General features: G+C 38.1%; 1 long non-coding RNA gene across 1 annotated transcript in view; it reads right to left on the bottom strand.

Annotated features, from left to right (window-relative positions):
* The window catches only part of LOC126831030 (uncharacterized), a 59,386-nt gene that overhangs the window by 12,525 nt on the left and 22,542 nt on the right, over positions 1–24,319 (bottom strand). Inside the window, exon 2 of the long non-coding RNA XR_007684103.2 lies at positions 6,979–7,150. This is a non-coding gene — a long non-coding RNA (uncharacterized LOC126831030). The remainder of the gene's footprint in view (positions 1–6,978; positions 7,151–24,319) is intronic.

Below are 24,319 nucleotides of genomic sequence, written 5' to 3' on the forward strand. Positions count from 1 at the left end.
AAATATCTATGTAGCTATCTTGTTAGGGTTAAAAAATATTTATGTAGCTAACTTGGCAGGGTTACAAATCTAAAAGCTATCTATGTAGCTAAGTGGACAGAGTTAAAAATATATATGTAGCTAACTGGTTAGGTTTTAAACATCTACATGTAGCTAACTGGATAGAGTTAAAAAATTACCCATGTAGCTACTTTGTTAGGGGGTTAAAAATATCTATGTAGCTACCTTGTTAGGGGGTTAAACATATCTATGTACCCAACTATCCGCTGAACCATAAATATAATATTTGTAAAACTTATAGCCTAGTTTTGATTCATATTAAATGTACTCTTATATTTTGGAAACATTTGAACCATCACTATTTGGTATTATTATACCATCACTAGGCGGTAAATGACCGTCCACCCACGATACTGTGGTATATTAATCGTGTAAACAGTCTAGAGGGAATATTATATCGTCATATATCGATTGTACACTTAACGATTTTCTTCTATTAAATAACCATTTGTTAACAAGTGGTAGACGGGCAATCTGATAAACGTCACGATTCCAGTTACCGCTTGTTAACCCTTATGGCAATTCGCTCAAACAACCACAAATTACCGTCAGGTGGCACGTGACCTTTTGAAAGGTTGCAGTACGTTATTAAGGTTGTCTTATTAAACAAAATAGCTTGTTCGTTACCGTATGATTCATATAACGTGGTTATAGTGCAAATCTTTCAAGAATCATCTTGGAGAATATAATAACCTAAATCGATGTATACCATAACCGTCTTTTAAACGTTAACAAGGATTAGTGATCAAGTGTAGGTAGGGCGCTAGCAGTCCATTATGGGTGTGTGCGGCGTGGAGGTGGGAAGGCTGCGCTTTGTATCTGATTTGTCTTTCGTTCCTATGGGTATTTCTTGCACTTCTCTTGAATAATAGAAACATAAGTGAAATGGGATGTTAACGACCGACCAGGAGAAAACCCACGATTTTGGACAGTCGACCCTACTCCCTGTCACGTAAACGCGGGGAATTGAAACTATACGTCACATCGGCCAACCCCCTTCCCGCCACACCTTAAAGAGCCCCCTGACAGTTTTATTATTATCTTCATGAAACAGTTCTTGACATAGCGTATGTTACATCTTAATTAGTCATTTTCATTTCACTGGTCCCGTGTTGTAGAGTCCACTTAGACCGGGAATGTGTATAAATTAAGTTGATGTTGAAGCTGATTATAGTAATTGAAATAGGGCGAAGGCGATTTGAAAGATTTTGTCGAAGCAGGAAATTACACAATTACTATCTGTAATTGTTAAAAAAAATAAAGATAAATAAATACTAAATTTAATATATAATAAACACGCAATCTGTGTAACCTTAGATATGCACCTAAAATAATGAGAGAGAGAGAGAGAGAGAGAGAGAGAGAGATGAAATGGGTTTTACCGTTCTATTGTTCCTACTAATCATACAGACGGGATTTTTTTTCCCACAAATCTAACTTTTCACCATTCACCTACCAGTCTGAGTTAGCAAAGCGCATGCATTATGACTTGATTCAGTTCAGTTGCATACCGAAAACAATCCAAAGATGTTTATTTGGTAAAAAGATTCGACATAAACTAACAGATATTGTTAGACATAAAACATCATTACGAATCTAGTTTAAAAACATGAAAAAAACGTTTAATCGTCTCGAGGCTGATTCTTATATCTCTATATCAGTCTTATACAATTTAATTAAAGATTCTTTTGTGTGTGAAATTCATCCGAATTCGGTGCGTTTTTAGTGTTCATTTTTCGTTATATAATCCGAAGAAAGCCTTCGTTTACGATAATCCTTTAGTGGCATTTAGCAATTGGAAACATAACAAAACTATACAGTTATATGGGACAACAATCACTGGTTTATTATACACAAGCACAACGTTTCGATAAGTATTCTCTTATCGTTATCAAGCATATAACTGTATAGTTTTGCTTCGTTTACGATGTCACGTTTTTAAAATGAGATCTTTAAGCTTCTTAAGGCTGATTTTCTGCAACTGAATCCAACCTAAGACCACCCATGACCTCAAGCAGTGGCCTTTATAGTTATTAAATTTCGCATTATATTAAAAGAAGTCAGGTGTTTTGAGTTTTTTTTAAAATTTGCTTGTCCTACAGCGGGTTTTTACGCAAACTCCCATATGTACACGGGTGGAAGTTAGTTTGTCGTCCCTTCCGAAGGACTGGGCGTTTACTCCTTATCAGGTCCCCCATCATGCACCATTGACATGGTGAGACCAGGATAGCAAACTCCGTCTTCCATAGGGCGCTCGCTACAGAAACAGAGGACGTTAAACCATATTTCATTTCAAATGCACTCAAATATCCATCTATTTCAATTATATATTATTATTATTATTACCGGTGATATTAAACCCCCATTATAAACCACTTTCATCTATATATTCTGAAACTATTTGAGAGTTTTTCAAACAAAGAGCCACGAGAAATTCTTTTTATGTTTTGTTTTCAGATGTTCTTCAATCTCCGCAAACCATAATTATTCTAAAGGCAACTGCAATTCATCGCATTGGTCCTAAACATTTGGGATTTATCTCTAAATCTGTAATTAATTAACTGGCTTACATTATCAACTATTTCTATTTCAAAGAATCTCTTTGCCGTTATAGCAACAATAACCCCAGTCCATTAAAAAGATTCGAACATTTGGCTAACGTTTATCATAATAAACCGTATCATTCTTTTGGGATTGACATAATATAATGTAACTTTATTTCAATCGTTCGCGTAGGACTTTGGCAGTGGTGAAAACGGGAGAAGCCCTAGAAACCCTACTAGATTAGGCAAGCTATTTATTTTCATGCACACGCGAGTGATCCAAACTACGAGACATTTTGACTCAACGCTTTAACCACTGGGATACCCACCTTCGCCACCATTTGCAAATACAAACTTCTGTTTGGTTCTTTCTCCTAAAAAATCTGTTCCCGCATACTTAAAGGACAATATTGGTGTCAGTCATTATCACATATAAGATAGAACTGGTTCAACAGGTTCCAAATATAATTTTACCACAGAGATCATTGCTTCATGAGTAATGAAGATTCTTAAAAAAAACGGAAGATTAGAAAGCAAAAGAAAAACACGAGTTACCCTTCTATACTGACTGAAGTGACGAGTGATACCAGATACATGGGAGAACCTCTGCTGACTAATAATTCCTTCGAAGACTAAAAGTTGTTATGTGAGGCTGTGAGAGGATATCCTGACAATTCATAAAAAATAATTGACTGTCACTAAGAGAAAACGAGAAAAATAGAAATAGCCCGTAAATTCCCTGTTTTTATTCATTCTAGGATTAATAAAAACATGGTAATATACGGACTTTTTCTATTTTTTTCGATTTCTCTTATCTTGTAAGTCAATTATTTTTATGAATTGTCAGATACCCCCCCCCCCCCCAGTCTCATATAACAACTTTTGGTCTTCGAAGGAATTATTAGTCAGCAGAAATTCGCCCGTGTATCTGTACTCGTCATTGTAGAAGGATAACTCGTGTTTTCCTTTTGCTTTCGTCACTTCCGTTTTTTGAAATCTTCATTACGCATCTATCGTAGCAATGATCTCTGTGTTAAAATTATATTTGGAGCGTGTTGAACCAGTTCTATCACATATGTGATAATGACTGACACCAATATTGTCCTTTAACTAACTCTTTTTGCATCGTTGCAGCTGGTGATTATTCAAAAGAGTACGTTTGTCCTGTATTACGCCAACGCCGCTTCAGGCGTTGGTTACTTTACAACAGTTTAGACATTCAAATTGGCGATATCTAAATACTGAACTGAATTCTAACGAAGCTGTGATTCTTTAACTCAATTAATAAAGAGTATTTTTGTGTGACGGATGCCGTGGGAATACATAACTAGGGCTCAATTATATTCTGATATTTATTAATACGAAACTGCGACTTAACGACATTCTAAATTTCATTAATGAAAGTGGCTTAACGTGTAAAGAATAATTTAGGAAATTTGTTTCTGAAAATCAAGCTATTTTGTTTTTCCCCCAGTTATAGATTCCATGATTAATACAACTATAATGTATCTGTAAAAGAGTTTCAACGCTTTGAGATTCAAATCAAAAACTGTTTTTGTCGAGGCAAGATCCCCAAGCTCCCAACAGAAATGACTTATAGACAACATACATGTTAGTGCGATCGATTTGTTTCGGCGAATCGCGGATCAATGGGAAATAAAAAAAAGATTTGAACGTCCTTCTTGTGTACACCATCCAGGCTAATGACGATTTGCTATGAGGGTAATTTTACTCGGAGAGAGAGATGGGGTTCAAACGTCCAATCGACACAAACTAGATCATTTCGGGACTAACATATGGTTCAAGCTTATTTCAATAATTCTCTTGTGCGCAGGGGTCTTTAACAGTGGGAGGAGACCGGAGGATTCGAAGAAAACCCACGAGGTTGGACAGGCGACCCTACAACGTACAACCGGGGAATCGAAACCACGCCAGTTGACTCAATGACAGACCTTATGATACAACGCGCACGCGCTAAACATTTAATATCGAGAATTAGTATACTAGGCTTTGGGGAGGAGAAGGATATATCAGAGAACTTCATGGAAAATTCGGTGATTCGAGGTTTTTATTATTAAGTCTTTCTTCGCTTCAAGTCTGTGATTCTCATTTTAGAGATTGAGGAAGCCCTTGAAAAATACGATATTGTACAAGATGGATCTTTAAAAGCGTTGTCAGTATCAAAAATGGTCCAATTTTGTTTAGTTTTTACAAATTGAAATCGACAACCTCTACAAACGATATGGTCAAAATCCTGCATCACTTATAATCTTGGCTATAATCCTTTGATGGGGGGGGGGGGTAGATGGCTGAATGGTTAGCGTGCGCGCTGTATCATAAAATCTGTTATTGAGTCGACTGGCGTGGTTTCGAATCCCTGGTTGTACGTGACAAGGAGTAGGGTCGCCTGTCCAACCTCGTGGGTTTTCTCCGGGTCCTCCGGTTTCCTCCCACTGCTAAAGACCCATCCGCGCAAGCGAATTATTGAAATAAAATTAAACCATATGTTAGTCCCGAAATGACCGAGTCTGTGTCGATCATGCTTATTAAAATTGGTGAATAAATCAGATTAGAGCTTGGGTGGTTTCGAATCCCCGGTTGTCCGTGACAAGGAGTAGGGTTACCTGTCCAACTTCGTGGGTTTTCTCCGGGTCCTCCGGTTTCCTCCCACTGCTAAAGACCCCAACGCGCAAGCGAATTATTGAAATAAAATTAAAACCATATGCTAGTCCCGAAATGACCTAGTTTGTGTCGAGTGGACGTTAAACCCATTCCTCTCTCCCCTCTCTCTCTCTCTCTCTCTCTCTCTCTCTCTCTCGTTTGATAGGCCTCTTGTCAATCCTAGTTGGGTGATAATCAATCTATCGTTGATATTTTCATTTTGTTTTCTTAATTAAATGTTAAATAGTCAATTTGGGTACGATTTAGCATGGATTAAGCCGTAGGAAATTGGATATCTTCTGATAAATGCAAATGCCGGTCACAGACTTTTAAAGTTGACTAATGTCGCACAAAAACAGCCCTAAGGTTCCGGTTAATATCGCAAAAATCAGTTGTGTGAAAAATTAAAGCTAATGACCCATACACACGTGATAAATAACACACATTGTAGCTTTAAGGGCATAATATCGTCAAAAACCACGATGCTCAGGAGTAATTACTGCTTTCGTCAATAACAAACCCTACTTAGCCTACATTAAAACACACGGCTGTCATTTATTTTAATAAACGTTTATAACTTACTTTGATTTGTTTAACACTATTCATTAGAAGTTTAGAATCATTTCAAGTTATAAAAACGCGAGGCGATGGCAGAGAGTCAATTCTGTCTAAATGTCAATTCCTGTATTGGTTGAATTGTTATCACTCTCAAATGGTAGGTAAATTGTGAAATTTCGAGCTTGAAAATTACTCAATGTAAAGACCTTTGTTAGCAGAATAAACACAACGTGACTGTAATGCCTTGCCGTAATGCCCTCGTTAAATGAATGGTTGTGGTATTTTTTTAGCAAATGAATGAACGACATTGTAATTAATGTTTAAATCCCAATGTATCCAAGTATTTAAAGCTTCCAGTATAAATCGATATCGTTCCCGACAAGGAGGACTGTCTAGTCCTTCGGGTGGAACGAAAACCCGAGGTCCCGTGTACACATAAAATTGGAATTCGATATAAGAGTAGGGTTTAGCGCCGCTGTCCGGGCACAATTTCTCCCATAGTACACTGTATGACGTATGTCCGTCTTCATTAGTCTAGTCGGAGCAGAACAGTAGGACGTTAAACCCCATTTCATTTCGTTTTGTTGTCGTTTTTCTTGGGGACGACGCTCTTTGAAAAACAAAAACCTTAGGTTCCATCAATTAATGTACGATCGACATGAAACGTGGCATTATTTTTCCTTGGACAATTGCGCATCGAATATTGAATTTGTATATAACGTTACAATTCCAAGATGGCTGTTGTACTTCCATTAGGTTTCTTTAAATTTGTTGGCGGTTAAAATTCGATCGTTTTGCATCTTAGACAATTTTTAAAATAACCGTTGGCAGTTGGAATTTGAGATAAAAGTAGGCCGTAGTGCCGCTATCCGGGCAAAATTCCCCAATAACATACTATATGACGCATGCCCGTCTTCATAAGCTGAGTCGGTTTACAAACATAGTTTTCATGGGTTATCTTTAAGAAACAGGGCCCTGTTTCACGAAATCTTAACTAAAAATAAAATCCAAATTTTAGTAGATACTTCAGTTTTGATTGGCTAAGCACTAAAATCAATCTAATATTATCCAATCAAATTACTAAAATTTGGATTTTATCTTAGTTAAAATTTCGTGAAACAGGTCCCTGATTGGTACTTTTGTCAAAATTACTTACTTTTGCACTTGGACCCTGATATCCTTATCAGGGGTCAGATCCGAGAGGTCAAGAACGAGCTGTCGATCAAACTGAATACAGCCACTCACTTCAGAGAAAAATCTATGTAAACGCCCCGGCGAGGCTTTAAACTCCGCCCAAGTTAATACACGTATAGCTTCCATTGTGATTCCTGAAATATCAATAAAAAATTTATGTAGGTAACAAGAAAATATTGAAACAAGTATTGGGTACCATGAACCAGGAACAGGTCGTGGCGTCATTACAGCCATTTTGGAATTGTGACGTCATATCAAAAATTGTAATGCGCCAATCGATGCAGAATTGTCAAAGGAACAAGCCTGCCCCAAGTGTTATGTCGATCATGCTTATTAAAATTGGTGAACAAATGAGATTAGAGCATGGGGGGTTTCGAATCCCCGGTTGTACGTGGCAAGGAGTAGGGTTACCTGTCCAACCTCGTGGGTTTTCTCCCGGTGCTCCGGTTTCCTCCCACGGCTAAAGACCCATACGCGCAAGCGAATTATTGAAATAAAATTAAACCATATGTTAGTCCCGAAATGACCTAGTCTGGGTCGATCATGCTTAATAAAATTGGTGAACAAATGAGATTGGGTGGTTTCGAATCCCCGGTTGTACGTGGCAAGGAGTAGGATTACCTGTCCAACTTCGTTGGTTTTCTCCGGTTGTTCCGGTTTCCTCCCACTGCTAAAGACCCATACGCGCAAGCGAATTATTGAAATAAAATTAAACCATATGTTAGTACCCAAAATGACCTAGTCTGTGTCGAGTGGACGTTAAACCCCATCTCTCTCTCTCTCTCTCTCTCTCTCTCTCTCTCTCTAGGGCTTGGGGACCAATTCTCACGTTTCTGTTTATTGTGTTGGGGCGACGTTCAACCCAATTCCACCTCTTGTTTAGGTGTTGGTGGGGGATTCGCTTGGTCCAATGCATACGCTTTATATCAAAGTGTCTATCATTGAGTCAAGCGGTGTGGTTTTTATCCTGAGTTTGTTAGTAAACCTCATTCTTCCTCTCTCTATGTCTATCTCCCTATCCCTTTAACAAAACTTTCTCTCGCTCTCCCGTCTCTCTCTCTCTCTCCCGTCTTCATTAGTCCAGTCGGAGCAGAACAGTAGGACGTTAAACCCCATTTCGTTTCATTACATCTCTCTCTCTCTCTCTCTCTCTCTCTCTCTCTCGAATTAAATATAAAGAATATATTTTTTGTCTGTGACAATAACTTATATTACTTTTATATAGTCTTTTTTAGGTGTTCCATTACAAATTTGTTGTGTACACATAGCGATAAGTGAATTTAATCTGAGAAATGGTGGCTGTGTCCTTTCCAAACTAAATTATATTCATCGTAAATCTAATTTAAAGCTAAAATACATCATAACTCATAAGCACGCGTTGACAAGAATTTAATTTAGAACAGATAATACTTTCAAAATGTCCTCGGATTTTGAAATTGAATAGAGAATAGATTTATGTAACTAATCTCCCGTGTTACCAATAAATCAGAAACAACAAAACAAAACAAAACAACAAAAAAACAAAAACAAAAACCAACGTACACTATCAAACAAGTAGAATATGATTCAACACTATGAATCAGGAACCGACCAGTATCATTCATGACATCATCTAGAATTTCTGTCAGGCATTGTGCAGTTGTCCAACAAACACGCATGTCAACTTTGGTGTCGATCCACTTGACTGCAGAGCCTTGGGCATTTCTTGAAGAGAGTCACCCTAAGAGGAAAACAATTGCTAGTTCAAAAACCAAATTTGTTATAACCCAACCATATGCCGCCCATGGTGGATATAAACCAATCAAATTCCGCTAAATTTAATATAAACCAATCAAATTCCACTCAATATGATGTACACCAATCAAATAACACTCAATTTGAATTTGATTTAGACCAACCTAATGCCACTCTAATAAATTTAAACCAATCAAATGCAACTTAATTGGATTTAAACCACCGACATACCACGCCGTTTGATTTGAACCAATCAAATGCCACTCCATTTGATATACACCAATTGAATGTCGCTCATGTTCTTACGTTGACCGATATAAATAAACCAATATGTGCAGACTATTTTTAACAACATGGAACTTATTGGACGAACACTTTTTATACGTAAATAATGTACGGGTCAAGCTATGTGGTTTTTACTGCGAGCACTTCGCTTTTCCACATAAAGCCAGCGGATTCTTTTTTCCCAACGGGTTTTTTTTCTATTCGCTCTGATGACGCCAAACATCAGTCAGTTGGACCTCCTGTGTTAATCTTAGTATGACAAAGAGATAAGACGACCCGCCCTCTCTTCTCACGACAGCGAATTTATAAGTGTGCTTTAAGAAACTTTTGGTATCCGAGGACCTTTTTATTTTGTGTTTTTAACAATTTTCAAGTGTAAATAATTTAATCAAATCAACCTGTCCATAATATCATATTCATTGTATTGGACATTAAATCTTTAAGAAACAACAACAACAGTAGACTATAAAGTTGAGAATGTCGGTAGTAGATTAATTATTTGCCTGCCGCGAATGTTTTATTATTCTGTGGCCAGGTAAATCTGAGGCCCGTTGGTCGAGGGCGAGACATTGGGTAATATATTGTTATTGTAATATATTATATTATTCAATATATTACGCATTCTCTTGCTCGAGGCCATTAAACAACTCATTTTAAAAAATACAGACAGTATCATGTCGCCTACGTGCATTTAAATGCAATCGTCACGCGAGTCTCGTAGTTCACGACTGACACGTCATATCTGTATTTTAACTCTAACATGAGAGATCTTTGATCGACGACAAAAAGCTAGGGAATGACCCTTTAAACACTGGAAGCTTAATTTGTTGACATTTGGTGTCAATCTATAAATACTCTATCTCTGTAACATGTTGGAGTTGATACTGAATACAAATGATCCTCGTGTATTAACACTGGTGACACGTTGGGCCATTTTTGGTTCTTAAATCACGATGCTGCACATTCGATCGACCGAACCCATTACGGATGCATTAAAATACCACATGTTCGTTGACAGTGTCAGAAAAAAGGGTAATGGGTAATTAAAGGGACTCGACCACTTCTACGAATCTGATTTATATTTACTGTATTGTGCTTTGGTTAGTTGCGGAGACGCGGTGGTCATTCACTGAAGCTCTGTGCAAGTAAATAGTCCCAAGCGAAAGAATTTCAACACATATCATCAGCATTTGCATTAAAATAAATGTTTTTATCACAAGCAATGAACCATTACAATTGTCAACACAAGTGGCTATGACGCTACCACGTAGAATGTAGCAATATTGCTAGAGTTTTTGCTCTTATAATTAATGGTGGCATTATATTTTATTAATTAATGTCTTTGGCTGGCTATTGTTTGAGAATGACTTTAGTACTGTAATGTATTACGCTTGTATCTATGTATCCAGCTATGATATATAAAATGTAAAAACGAACTGTTGCATTGTTATTCCTGGTAAGACAAACGTCTTAACTACTGAGAAGACAAACATCTTAACTATTTAGATAAGGAGACGAGAATACACAACGTGAAGGGGGGGGGCGGACGACAAGTGAAAATACTAGACAACCACAAGGCTACTAAGATCTGTATTAAGAAAAGATGCATTGGTCATATATACGTAGGATGTGGCGACCGTTTTTTTTTGTGGTCCGCTCTCCACGTCTGGCAGAAAGGCCTATGGTACTACAAGAGGTAGAAGTTGGATTCTTCAAAATCACAGAATTATGCACTTAGGTTCAACTTTTATGGATTTGTTAATCATGAATTAAACTGTGTGATTACTAAACATGTTCAAAGGAAGTCCTTAGAACTATCTACTACTGTACGTAGTGAAACCATTTCTATGCTTTGGTGGGAATGAACGTGACTTACTAACCTGGGGATCTGGGGTTCCATCAAATTTATAATAGCAAGTCTTAACTCGACTCACGTTTAACTCCCTAAAATAACCACACTGATCAGCAGTGAATTTTCGCTAGGCCGCTACAATCACTGATAAGGATGACATCGATGCGACTTAATGAGCCAGAAATATTAAATTTTTTCCTGCGACAAATTAAATTCTAAAACATTTTTTTTTATGTATTGGAAAAATAAATAAAGGCGTTTGACGTATTTGTAGGTAAAAATTATTTTTTATTTAGTGTAAATAAGTATTAAAATCACTAAAAGGCAGCATTCCGCCCGAAGCAGTAACGTCTTATGTAAACAATGCACGCGCCATTCAGCCAATGATTGACGCCGCGTGCTGTGACGGCACGTGTTATGGCAGTCATCTTTGACAGAGATATTACTACTAGACTCGTAATTCTCTATGAAACAGATTATAAAATAACCGCATCTCAGCTTCTCTTTCAATTTGGACTTGCACCTTAACATTGTTACAGGAAGGGTCACATTCTGTCACTTGTCCTGTATTTTACATGTATATGGTAAAGCTCTTGGAAACATTCAGTAATAGTATAAACTCCTATTTAATAGGGTATGTATTTGTATGTATATATTATTGAATTATCTGCAAACCAAGTCGCCATTTTATACATTGCTTTGTTTCAAATCAATGATTTCCCGCCAATATTTTAAATATATGTATATAGTGTAAACTATTACTATTCTTGATTTTTATAAAAATAAAATAAAACCAAGTACGAACAATCCAAACCATTAGGCAAAATTCGAAGTCCTAAAAAAACGGTATAGACAAAATAGTGTAATAAAGCAAAATAGTGTAATCAGCATAATACACAAAATACACGACAAACAGTGGTAACAGGTGTCCGGAAGAGTAAGCTTACCCTGCCTGGCGCCGCACCCGCCATAGCTGCATCTAAACTATTAGGCGAAATCTCGGTAAAATAGCGTGATTGGCCAATACATTTCTTTATGTCTTTCAGAGTTTTTGGTTTATCTGTATGCTTAATCGCCGATCCACAATAAAATCCTGAATCCTTGATCTGGTGTATTGTTCCTTTTTGAATAGAACCCTGCTACACGAACATAAATATGGGACCTCGGTATTTCATCCCATACCTCGAAGAGAGCGTGAAGATATAGTACTGTCTACGATATCTTGTTGATATAAGATGAAATAAAATCTCGAGGTTTAGAATTGCATTATGCAAAAGCTAAAATCTGTCTTTCTTTGAGTCTTAAATGTTATATAGATTATTAATTAGACAATTATTAACATGCCTAGACCGTAATTAACCATCGATGTCCCCGGATCCTCTAGATTTTCCACGCATTTAAACACGATTGGCGGTTAATGACTTAATTTTAAAAAAATGATAATCGCGACTAACGGAAGTAATGACAAACGAGACTCGAATATTCTCCCCAAACGTCGCTCAAAATGGAGTAATTTGACCGAATTTTACATTATCTATTTTAAACGAATAGGGCGGGGCGAGAACTGTCAGCTCTTTATCTAAATTTTACATATTGCATCTTTAACTGAGTTTCCAACCTTATTGTTCTGATCTGTTAATATAAAAGAGGATTCGAAACCACAATAGTTGACTCAATGGCAGACCTTATGATACAGCGCGCACATTTTAACCATTCGGCCATCAAACCCCCCGTTAATATAAAAGTTCTAGCGTATTTGTAACATTTTGAGATATAAAATTGTATTTACGATAATTCAAACCTCTTTAGTTAAGTGTGCCACTGGGAATGTGATCTTAACAATGGTGTATCCGGTCTGTTGTCAAATGATAAGAGTTTAATGAGGTAATGAGAATATCACTGTACTGCCCAGCTCTACGCGGACGAGCACTTTAATCTGGTTAAAGTTCACAGTAGAAACTATAAGCCAGGAGCCATGTGTCTCAATCACACCAAATCTACACATCCATAATTTCAACCTTAAGGTCTTCGCACACCAAAGATTATTTCGTGTCAATCATCCGATTTCTTATCGGCCGCGACAATATGTCGGCCACGCTGACTGTGCACACCGGATAGATTTTCCTTTACCCGTTGCTTACCATAGATTTCTATGTTTCGTCCGCGATGTTACGACATCCATTGTTTTTAGCTCATAAAGTTGAGCCTTCAGGTCTTAGCACACCAACGATTATTTCGTGCCAATCATCCGATTTCTTGTCAGCCGGCGACAATATGTCGGCCACGCTAATTGTGCACACCGGATCGATTTTCCTTTAAACATTGCGTACCATAGATTTCTACGTTTCGTCCGCGATGTTACGGCATCCATTGTTTCAGTTGTAAAAGCGTGTATATGTGGACGAGGGATTGTCTGAAATGGTATGAAATGGGCGTTAACAAGCTTAAAGAAAACGGGCTATTTTGCCCAATCAGCGGTGTTCCCGTTTACTTCCCGTCGGGGTCAGTGGGCCAGAACCTTACCCAGCCCACCAGCCCAACTGCACCATTGTAGCTTCCATAATCGATGAAGGTCATAGACAATCTGTATTAATTTCCAAAGGCTAATGTTTATTCGTCGGTGTTGGGTTGGATCGCAGATTGGTTTAACGCTTCAGAATACAAGGTCTATCATTGCGATCCCCCGCCAGCATGTGGAAAGTGATAGAGTCGCCTGTCCAACCTCGTGGTCAAGTGGTTGCGATCCCCCGCTAGCATGTGGAAAGGGATAGAGTCGCCTGTCCAACCGCGTGTTTTTTTACTGGGTCCTCCATTTTCCTCCAACTGTTAAAGTTCCTACGCGCAAGTGAATTATTGACGTAAAACTGAATCATATTTTAGTCCGGAAATGACGCAGTTTGTGGCTAGTGGACGTTAAATATCACTTCTCTCCCCCATTCTCTTATTGGTCGGTGACGGAAAATCGCCAACAAATAATCTTTGGTGTGCACCAGTCTTAAGACCAGTACATTCAAACAAATATGTTGTGTGTGACCGGACCTTAAGACGAGTATCTTGTATTCCAACAAATGTTGTTTCTTTTATATAAAACATTCGTTTAACGCCTCTTGTCTCATTAAGAAAACTAACGTGGGAACATATCACATAAATTATTAACACCAAGAGTTATCGCTATATTCCATACACGGATTCTTGTCGTCCTATCTCGTTTTTTAATATCTATTGCCAGTTATCATCGTTTATCTGTTAGAAATGTCATGATTAATTTGCTAAATTGGTCATAAATGAGCAAAAAAAAGCGATTGTTCCCGCGTGACATATTTAGATATCATGTTCATAGTCAAAAAAAACCCATGGATTTATAATCTGGAATCACGTTACAGGTCGTAATATTGTGCTACTCGTGAACTTGTATCGGTAAATATGGCGCTGGCTCACTAACCAGAAGGTCGTGGTGGCCGAGGTTTGGACAAGCAACCGTAATACTTGTCATGTACAAGCGGGGGGGGGGGGGGCTAAATCAAACCTCTTGACTCAATTATAGACTTTATGATGTAACTTACACGTGTTAAATCACAGCCCCCCCCCCACACACACACACACACTCCCACACACACACTCCCACACACACATTACGTGTCAATGGTGCTGGTTGAAGAACCTGAAAGAAAAGGCGTTTAACTGTCTGTAGGTGACGACAAACATAAGTCTACATATAGAACATTGGCAGCAATTTAAAAATCACTTGAGAGATAAAAATCGAAAGTAGGTCGTACCGCCACTGACCGGACAAAGCTTTTACACTGTATGACGTATGCCCGTCCGTATTAGCCCAACTGGTGCGGAAAGAAGCAAGTCAGATCCTTTTCCATTTTATTACTATCGCAGACGTACATTTAAAATAGAAATGTGGGTGTTATGAATTCCGGAGCACATTTTCCAAGATGAATACAGCATTTTCATTTTGTCAAAAAGTGAGTTTGGACTCAATATCCTCTCCGCTACTACATTTCTTTGTTTGATTTGAAGAAAACTGAGACAAGTGCAGCATTAGCATTGGTTGGTTCAAAGAGTACTTGATCGTTATGTTCGAGACGAATGCAGAGTTAGCTATAGTTTGATTTTAAGATTACTGACGCGATATACTCGACACGACTGTAGCATTGGACGAAGGTAGCATTAGCATTGTCTTTTTGTTAAGAATACTAGAGCTCTTTGATTGGTTTGATTTCAAAAATACTAAAGGTCTCTGTCCGAAACGATGGCAGCGTTAGGGTTTAAGAATACTGGTGAGCTATGTCCGGGACGAACATAGCATAAACATTGGATTTGTTTTAAGATGACTGGACAAATTCAGCACTAGCATTGTTTCAGAACTGCTTTAATTGGTATTTAGTAATTGAACAGTAACACTCTAACAAATATTTATAGAATAACAACTACTGGTGTATTGACATGTAAGGTTGTTGTTGTTATTGTTGTTGTTTATTACAAATTTAATGTCCAATACAGCAAAATAAGATATTATTGACAGGTTGATTTAAGTTATTTACATTTAAAGGCGTAAAGGATAAAATGTGACTCTTTCGTTCGTTCGTGTAGTTTAACGTCCCCTTCCACCTAGGGTGATATCGCAGACAAGATAACATATGTCTGTGTGAAATAGTTTTATTTAAAGTCCGCGTCCACCGAAATGATATCGCAGATAATATAACATATGGTTCGTTTGTTCCTGGAGTTTTACGTCCACTTCCACCAAGGGTGATATCGTAGACAAGTGTCAGAAGAAGCCACACAAATAGGCTTGATCCAGCTTTTTGGGTAAGACTCAATGTATTTTCAGGGAAGCGCCCAAGGTAAAATTTATTCATTCAAAGGAGAAGTCCCGGGTGTTAGAAATGAAACAATGGCGAGCGTGCGCGTGCGCGGTCCGACTCGCTTTGCCATAAATGCTACAATGTCAGATAACGATTGTAAATTTAGGTTTGACTGGCAGCTAGCAGTAACCCTCAGGATGATCACTTGTGCATTCCGTCCGTTGGGTCTTGGGGTAAAACCTCAAGTCTTCAGAGGGTAAAACACTCTTTTCGTCCCTCCGGGGTCACATCATAATATCCGAGACAAATAGCACAGTAGCCGCTTTATACGAGACGAATGCAGCATTAGCATCATCTGCTATATTTATTGGATTTTGATAAGAGACAAGATAATGGTGGATGATTAATTTGTTTGCAATCTAGCTACAACAATACATTACATTACCATTAAATATAATAGCAGTAGCTATTATAGCCTTTACCATCTGAACAGATCAACATGTCTCTCCTGTCACAATAATAATCACAACAATGATTATGGAAATTGGAAATTATTTCCAACATATGTATAATGTTGATAAATCGTCTAGAATCTGTAAAGTTGAATGTAAGTGGTATATTGTGTTATTTTCAGTGAACATTAAGCAGATTTGTTATACACCATTACTCTAATGATTACTACATGGTTAAATTATTTCATCTTTTTTGATTGGACTGAAAAGAAATGAAATGGGGGTTAACGTCCTACTATTCTGCTCCTATACTGGGTTAATGAAGACGGGCATACGCCATACAGTGTGCTATGATGGAAATTTAGCCCGGGCAGCGGCACTATCGCCTACTCATTATATCGAATTCCAGCTGCCAAGGGATGTTTTACGTGCATTCTAATGTATGCACGGGACCTCGGTTTTTCGTCTCATCCGAATGACTAGACAGCTGTCTATGTCAGGCCCTCCGTTCTGCACCACTGACAAGGGGAAACCACGCCGGAAAATCCAGATGAACTTTCTCGGCCAATGCAGGGATCGAACACCCGACCTCCAGGCTAGCGAGCCAGCGTCTTAACCACCTAGCCACCGTGGCTCCCTTTTTGATTGGACATTACACATAGATTATGCAAGAGCTAAATCTGCCTATTGCAGGTCTTTATTTGGGCCTGAAATGTTATATCAACCAGTTAGAGTTTTTGGAAGATCATTTCACATTTTAGCTGCTGTGACGGAGAAAGCATATTCATCAGAACGTTTATTATATATATTTTGGAATCCTCAAAATGCTACGGTCAGCTGAAGAACGAAGGTTGGATCGCCAGGGAGCATAGAAATTAAAGAGGTCTTTTAAATAATTGGGTACAGTGTCAGAATAAACTGATTTAAACACTTTCACAAGACCTTTAAATTGAAACCCCGCTTGAACTGGAAGCCAATGAAGTTTCTGTAACTTAGCTGCTGATATGTGATAAAATTTCCGTGTTCTAGACGTGTGAGACGTGCATCATTGTTTAAAAGCTAGAGAACATTGTACCTTGATAGGAAAAAGTCGGTGGTAGGGGCTTAAAGGTTGAATCTCTAATAGCGATATAAATCCAATTTCCGTCGATCTATGTTGATCATTATTAAAAAGACAGTCGCCATTTTTATTTGCTGTGAACGAAATTGATGGACATGTTAAATAATCAATCTTGAGTAATATTAGAATGGATTACGCTCTGAGTAATTTAATATTTTCCGAAAATGCAAATCATGTATCATTACTTTACAACTAGTACAATAAGAAACCAATATTACTTTTCTGGGGGGCTGGATGGCTGAATGGTTAGCGCGTGCGCGTTGTATCATGTGGTCTGTCATTGAGTCAACTGGCGTGGTGACTATTCCCCGATTGTGCGTGACAAGGGGTAGGATCGCATGTCCAACCTCGTGGGTTTTCTCCGGTTTCCTCCCACTGCTAAAGACCCCTACGCGCAAGCGAATTATTGAAATAAATTTGTACCATATTTTAGTCCCAAAATGACCTAGTTTGTGTCGACTGGACGTTAAACCTCATATCTTTCTTTCTTTCATTAACTGTGTGATGGTGTTTGTATAGTACACATCCACACCTCTCAAAGTATATGACCGATTCCTGTTTTCATTAGCTCAGTCCGTGTACAAAAGTAAAACGTTAAACTTCATTTTATTTCGGTGGCATTCAGATCATTTTCATTTCAGTGGCAAAAACCGGAACAATATATCTTGTTTACAACTGTTTAGACGATCTAAAAACCATTACAGATTTAGTTATCGTACAAATCGCCCATTGAAATGTCAACATACTTATATAAAACATTTTACACCTTATTAACAATCCCTTTTGTGGTGCCATCGCGTCCTGGGAATTAATACATTATTAACATAGCGTAGCGATAAATGTAATCATAGCACACCTAATATTTTAAAATGTCGTCTAGGCGAATCCATACAATAAACAACCAACAGAACAGGAATATAAGTAGGGGAGCGGCTTTTATTCAATTATCCAGTGCTTGTTTTGTCATCCAACACCGACATCTATCAGCGTTTAGAAGTTTTATAAAATACAGCGAGGTAAAAACACACGTATTAGGTTTACGTCGATTGGTGTGAATCATCGTTTTGTAGTTTTATGATTTACTGTATACCACGAGGTAAAAACTCGTGGAATTGGTTAATACATTAGTTCCACTTCCGGCGCAATTCGGTCGCTCTCACAAAAATAATGGGGGTACTCGATTGAACGTTCCGGAATTAAATTCTCTCAATTCCGAAAATAGTGCGAATCGAGTGAAAAGGAGAATTTCGGAGTACAACGCATGTGCCGACTACATAAAAAATACCTCAACCAATCATGGCAGCTGAAACATATTTGTTACTTAAAATACGTCACGATTCTACTCACACCACCTCAGCTGGCAGAACTGTGACATCGCTGAATTCCGTATCACTTGATTGCAATTCTGTCAATTCGGGACGTTCCGGACTGACAATCGAGCCCTCCCATGATTAGGTTTACTTCGGGTGCAATTCGATTGGTGTTGATCATCGTTTTGTAGTTTTATAATTTACTGGATACCACGAAGTAAAAACTCGTGAAATTGTTTAATACATTAGTTCCACTTCCTGTGCGATTCGGTCGCTCTCGCAAACATAATAAAAAAAAACGTCGTCACTCGTTTTCTGACAACTTTTACTTTTCGGTACCAACTGAGCTAACGAAGACAGGCATGTATAGCGACATTTCTACTCTTGGTCAAATATTACCAGAAAGTCAGCATTTACAAAGCAGTTTTCTTTAATTTATATTTCTCGAAAAACTAATGATGCTTCACAGAATAAATGTAGAGATATGCGTCGCTGGTCAGATCTGGAAAGCCACTTTGCCAAAAACTGCCCACAGCCGACGTGTGACACAAACTCTATTCTGTTACTCTATTCGAGTCTGCTGATATAACTTGTTACCTCTTCCCCCTAAAGAATCTACCGGGTGTCTCCGGCGTGTCGGATCTAATCATTGCCAGTGGCTTTGAGACAGCCCCGTCAATGATTTAATTGGACAAATATTACGCAATTAATTATAATGATTGGTTACTAAGCCTACGGACGCCGAGAAACAACTTTATATGGACAGTGGAAACCATAAAATACACGACTCGTGCACTGATTTTAATATCTTCAATATTTGATATTAGAATCATAAATATTTTCACGGCAAGAAAACAACATCAATAGTGATTGAAATGGGCCAATATGGAATTCTAATTTTATTTCATGTTTTTAATTTTGTATATTATGGCAAATATTGATTAAGAGGTTTAACACGACAAAAGCTGATGATTTCCGATTAAATGATTAACAGTGATTGTCATTTTAAAGAATCTGTTTTAACGAGGTTCTACCGAGTGACATAATTAACCTCATATGGGGAAATCTTTAAAACCAGTGCACGGGAGATTATTGGATAAGGAACTGTTCCCCAAACGTTACTCATCTTGTGGTTATTGTGGTACTTAGGGTGGGGGGCTAGGGGGCGCGCTCTTAGAAAAACAGCCGAAGGCCTGTTCAATTCAGATAGGCCTGACAGGCCAATCATTAAAGTTTCGTGGGCAACAAAATTGTGACGAATAGCTAGTAAAATATGTTTTTCTTTGTTCATTACAAATAACCCGCCAAACCACAGTATACACGACTCGTGTATTAGTAATAAAGTGTTCATTTGGTTTAATCATTGGATATTAGGAATTTCATATTTTCACGGCAAGATAACAACATCAATATCGATTGAACTGGACCAATATTGAATTATAATTCGTGTTTTTAATTTCGAATATTATGGATAAAATTGAATTAAAGGTTAAGCTCCTTTCATAATCATGGCGACACATCTCTATAACACGGCTTTGTCGGTCTAATAATGTAATGTTCAATCTTCATGGTGACGGATCTTTATAATGCGGTTTTCAATAGAGGTCGTTAATCAGTTTGCGTTGTATAATTATCCCTGTAACATTCATTGATATATGGCGATGAAAACGTATACGGATATATTTTTTTTATTTATTATTAGTTTGACAATAACTCCGACTGGAAACAAAATTCATTTATTACATGTCTGGGTATAATCTTTTTTCATAAAATCCTCTAATGGGTATTTATATATAGCCATTCTAGTGCGTTTGAACGGCGTGAAATTAGAAAATTAATGTTGATGTATTTTACCCGAGTTTATCAGTAACTTACATTCCATTTCTATGTCTGAGTCACGGTGGCTCAGTGAGTATAAGGCGCTGGTTCATTAACCTGACGGCTAGAGTTCGATTCCGATGGGGGTCAAGAAAGTCCCTCTGAATTGTCCATGTTAGAGGGTGAAGGATGAGATGCCTGACAAATAACAGTCTCTAGTCATCCGGATGACGTGCACGTTAAAAACACCTTACATATTAATAAACCATTGACAACTAGAATTTGAAAAAAAAGTAGGTCCTTTCACATTACATGTATTTGAAATGACCAGATGGTCAGGGTTCGATCTCGGTGTTGGCTAAAAATGCCCCTTTTACATCACACACATCATTGCATCATTTCTTACCGACGACATCGAAAGACTGCAAATTCGTAAATCGTTGGATAACTATATAGCATGGCGGCATCTATATGTTTGTTATTAACATCCTCAATAACTAATGTTTTAAGTATGTTTTCACCTGAAACAATCTGATTAAAACACAGAACCTTTGCTTGTTATTCACATCTCGTCTTCATTAGCCCAGTTTAGGAGCAAAACAGTAGGACGTTAAACCCCATTTTATTTCATTTCATTTGTTATTCACAACACTAAGATCTGGAAGAGTTGTTATATAACAGGCGTTCGGCTTGATGTAAGGAATCAGCCGCTGTTACGGCGAGTTCTTGGCGTGCTGTGCACGAAACCGTGGGTAAACCTCTAGACACATCAACGCTGATTGAGGTCTGAAGTCATAGGGTCAAAAGTCGCTCGTATGACCTCTGACGCGACCTGCCACTACAACTGGTCAGACCTTCATATAGATCTGTATTTTAATTAGATTGGATTATAACGTTACAATTGAAACATTGTGCATTTGTCAATGATTGAACATAGTTCCAGCAAGCTTACTTTATTATGCACGACTCGAATTCACGAAGGTGGTGTCCAGTATCATAGAAAACGACAGCATTTTGTCATGTGTCGGAAACAATAACTGCTGGCAAACTGGAATTGACAGAAAGACCAAAGTTTGAACTAACTGGTCTCTAGGGTAGGCCGAGCATCGATACAGGATCAGTTGATGACGTGTAGGGACATCTATCTAGAAGATTTGCCGAGTCTTCATAATTGTCATCTTGGGAGTCTAGCGCTAGTCTCGAGAAAAATAATCTCAATCTAATGGACTCAACGACGTCCGAGACGCAATAATTCTTCACAAAGGTGTCTGAAGAGTGTCCGATTGACATTACTGAGATTACAAATTAATGAATTCATTTAGAACATCGTCAATTCATTTTGATATCACAAAATTAATGATTGGTTTCTCTAAAAAAAATCCAGCTCCAAAGGTTAGACTTTAAAGGGCTAATCCCAATATTTTTTGGAGAATAAAACTGCTTAAATATGGGTTAAAATCCCTTAAAATCATCTAGCTAAGGGCCAAGCAACTAACTCAATATTTGTGATAAGTTTTCAAACAACTTTAACCCGTCAGTCTTCATCTGGAAATGGAGGCCGGTGTTCCAAGCTGTATTATGCGGTGTCTGGATAAAACCTCTGTTATTTTATAAAAATAATGTGTAGGTGAAATTTACCTTTCGCTATAAAGTAGAGCACATGGGTCATTCACTATATAGACCTCTCGAGGAACGGGAATCGATTACCAGGTCACCCAACGAAAAAACTGACTCGAAATCTTAAAAGGGTTACGTGTCCGGATAAGCAGTTTTGACGTTCACATCCAAACGACTAAATATTTTGAGCTGGAATTTTGAGAGAAGGTAAATACACCATTCCTCTATATTTTGGTGCTTAAATTTTATACGTACTCAGACTTTTATTTTTGAGACGGTGTATGATGTAATGTAAGGACATATTGTCCCGGTGAAACACATCGATCGCCATATGTATGATGTAATGTATGAGTAACTTTGAATTCCTCGCCCCGAATTTCTCTGCGGGATAGGGTCTCTCGCTCACTTTAAAAACAATAAATAGTGATGAACGTGGCATACAAGACATGGCTTGCTTTGAGAATACAGCGTTAATAATAAATGTCGTTATACGATATTTGTCAATTAAAATATCATGTTACATATTGACTGTAGAGCAAATTTCATTAATTATTAAACAATGTAGAGAGAATGAGTCACTGCGTTCTCGGATGCAAATATGCCCTGAATGAAATGAGAGAGAGCGGGGGAGGGAGAGAGAGAGGGGGAGGGAAAGAGAGAGAGGGGGAGAGAGAGTAGCAAACCAGGTCACTTAGAGACTAATGCATGGTTCAATTCCATTTCAATAATTCGCTTGCATGTAGGGGTCTTTAGCAGTGGGGGGGGGGGGGGTCGGAGCACCCGGGGAAAACGAAAGAGGTTGGACAGCGACCCTACTCCTTGCCACGACCCTTGACTCATTGTCAGACCTTAACATGCAACATGCACCATTCGGCCACCTACCCCCCCCCCCCCCATGTTTAATTTGATAGTCTTACAACTATTAAGGGTACACGTTTACATAATGTTTTACCAGATAACTCGCCTTTTAAGTAATGCCGGTGAGATTGCTTCAAGCAGGTTATGTCAAAATGAATTAAAATATACGTTGATGGAATGTTGAAGACATGTTTATTTTATAATTTAAATAAACTACACAAGCCTGGTATCTTTCTGTGACGAAAAGCGTTTACATTTGTGTGCGATATAGTTATATGTTGCTTCATCTGTGATAGAAAGCGTTCAGTCCAACGATGCCTTGGGAAATGTGAGAACCGGTAAAATAGACGAAATTTTGAAATCCGTGTGAAATCCACTCGGCACAAACTATGTTATTTCGAGACTAACATATGGTTTAATTTCATTTCAATAATTCGCTGGCATGTAGGTATCTGGATGTGGGAGGGAGCAACCCACGGGGTAGGAGAGACGAACATACTTCTTGCCACGCACTTTCGAGGCAAACATACTTCTTTCACGTACAGGCGAGGAAATCGTAATCACGACTCAAATGACCGACCTTACGATCTAAGGCGTGGCATTCATTTCCACTTTACTTCACATTTTCGAATTATTTAGTTTTTTAAATTTGCTGTATTGATTGAATTACTGTGCAGATATTGGGACTTAGTTCAATATTGATTTTATATTCTACACGAACGAAATCTAATCATAAAAGTTAAAAAAATAGAACATTGCTATAAGAAGAAAAAAAACCCCATAAAACAATTCCAGTGAGAAAAATCTGATTAGTGTAGGCTGGTTTTAATATTGATTTCAATTTTTTTTTAATGAATGGGAACTAATCAATGTAAGCTAGAAACATCTCCTTGTAGAGAATCGATACTCTTCATTGATTTACAATATTTTTAACACATTTAGAACATAATCCAACTTATTTCAGCAGCCGCGGTGGCTCGGAGAGTAAGAAGTTGGTTTACAATATTTTTAACACATTTAGAACATAATCCAACTTATTTCAGCAGCCGCGGTGGCTCGGAGAGTAAGAAGTTGGTTCGCTAACCTGAAGTCCCGTATGTGATCTCGGTTTGGACCAAAATTTTCATCGGGATTTTAGCGTGGTTTCCCTTTGTCAATGACACAGGACATTGGGCCTGGCAAGGGACAGCGTATAGTATATTGGATGGAACCGAGGTCCCGCGTTGGCTACACACTGGTCTGCATGTAAAAGATCCCTTGGCGTATTCCCGCCTTCAATAATCCAGTCGGAGCAAAACGGTAGGACGTTAATCCCCATTTCATTTCATCTCATTTCTGCTAAACACGGAGGACCTTATATCGTACCCGTTATACCAGAAATGGTGCGTGTCGTATGACGTATAATATAACGGCTATCAATGATAGTCCGTTGGTAAAACA

This window comes from Patella vulgata, chromosome 8, assembly GCF_932274485.2.
Source record: "Patella vulgata chromosome 8, xgPatVulg1.2, whole genome shotgun sequence".
NCBI classification, from domain to species: Eukaryota; Metazoa; Mollusca; class Gastropoda; family Patellidae; genus Patella; species Patella vulgata.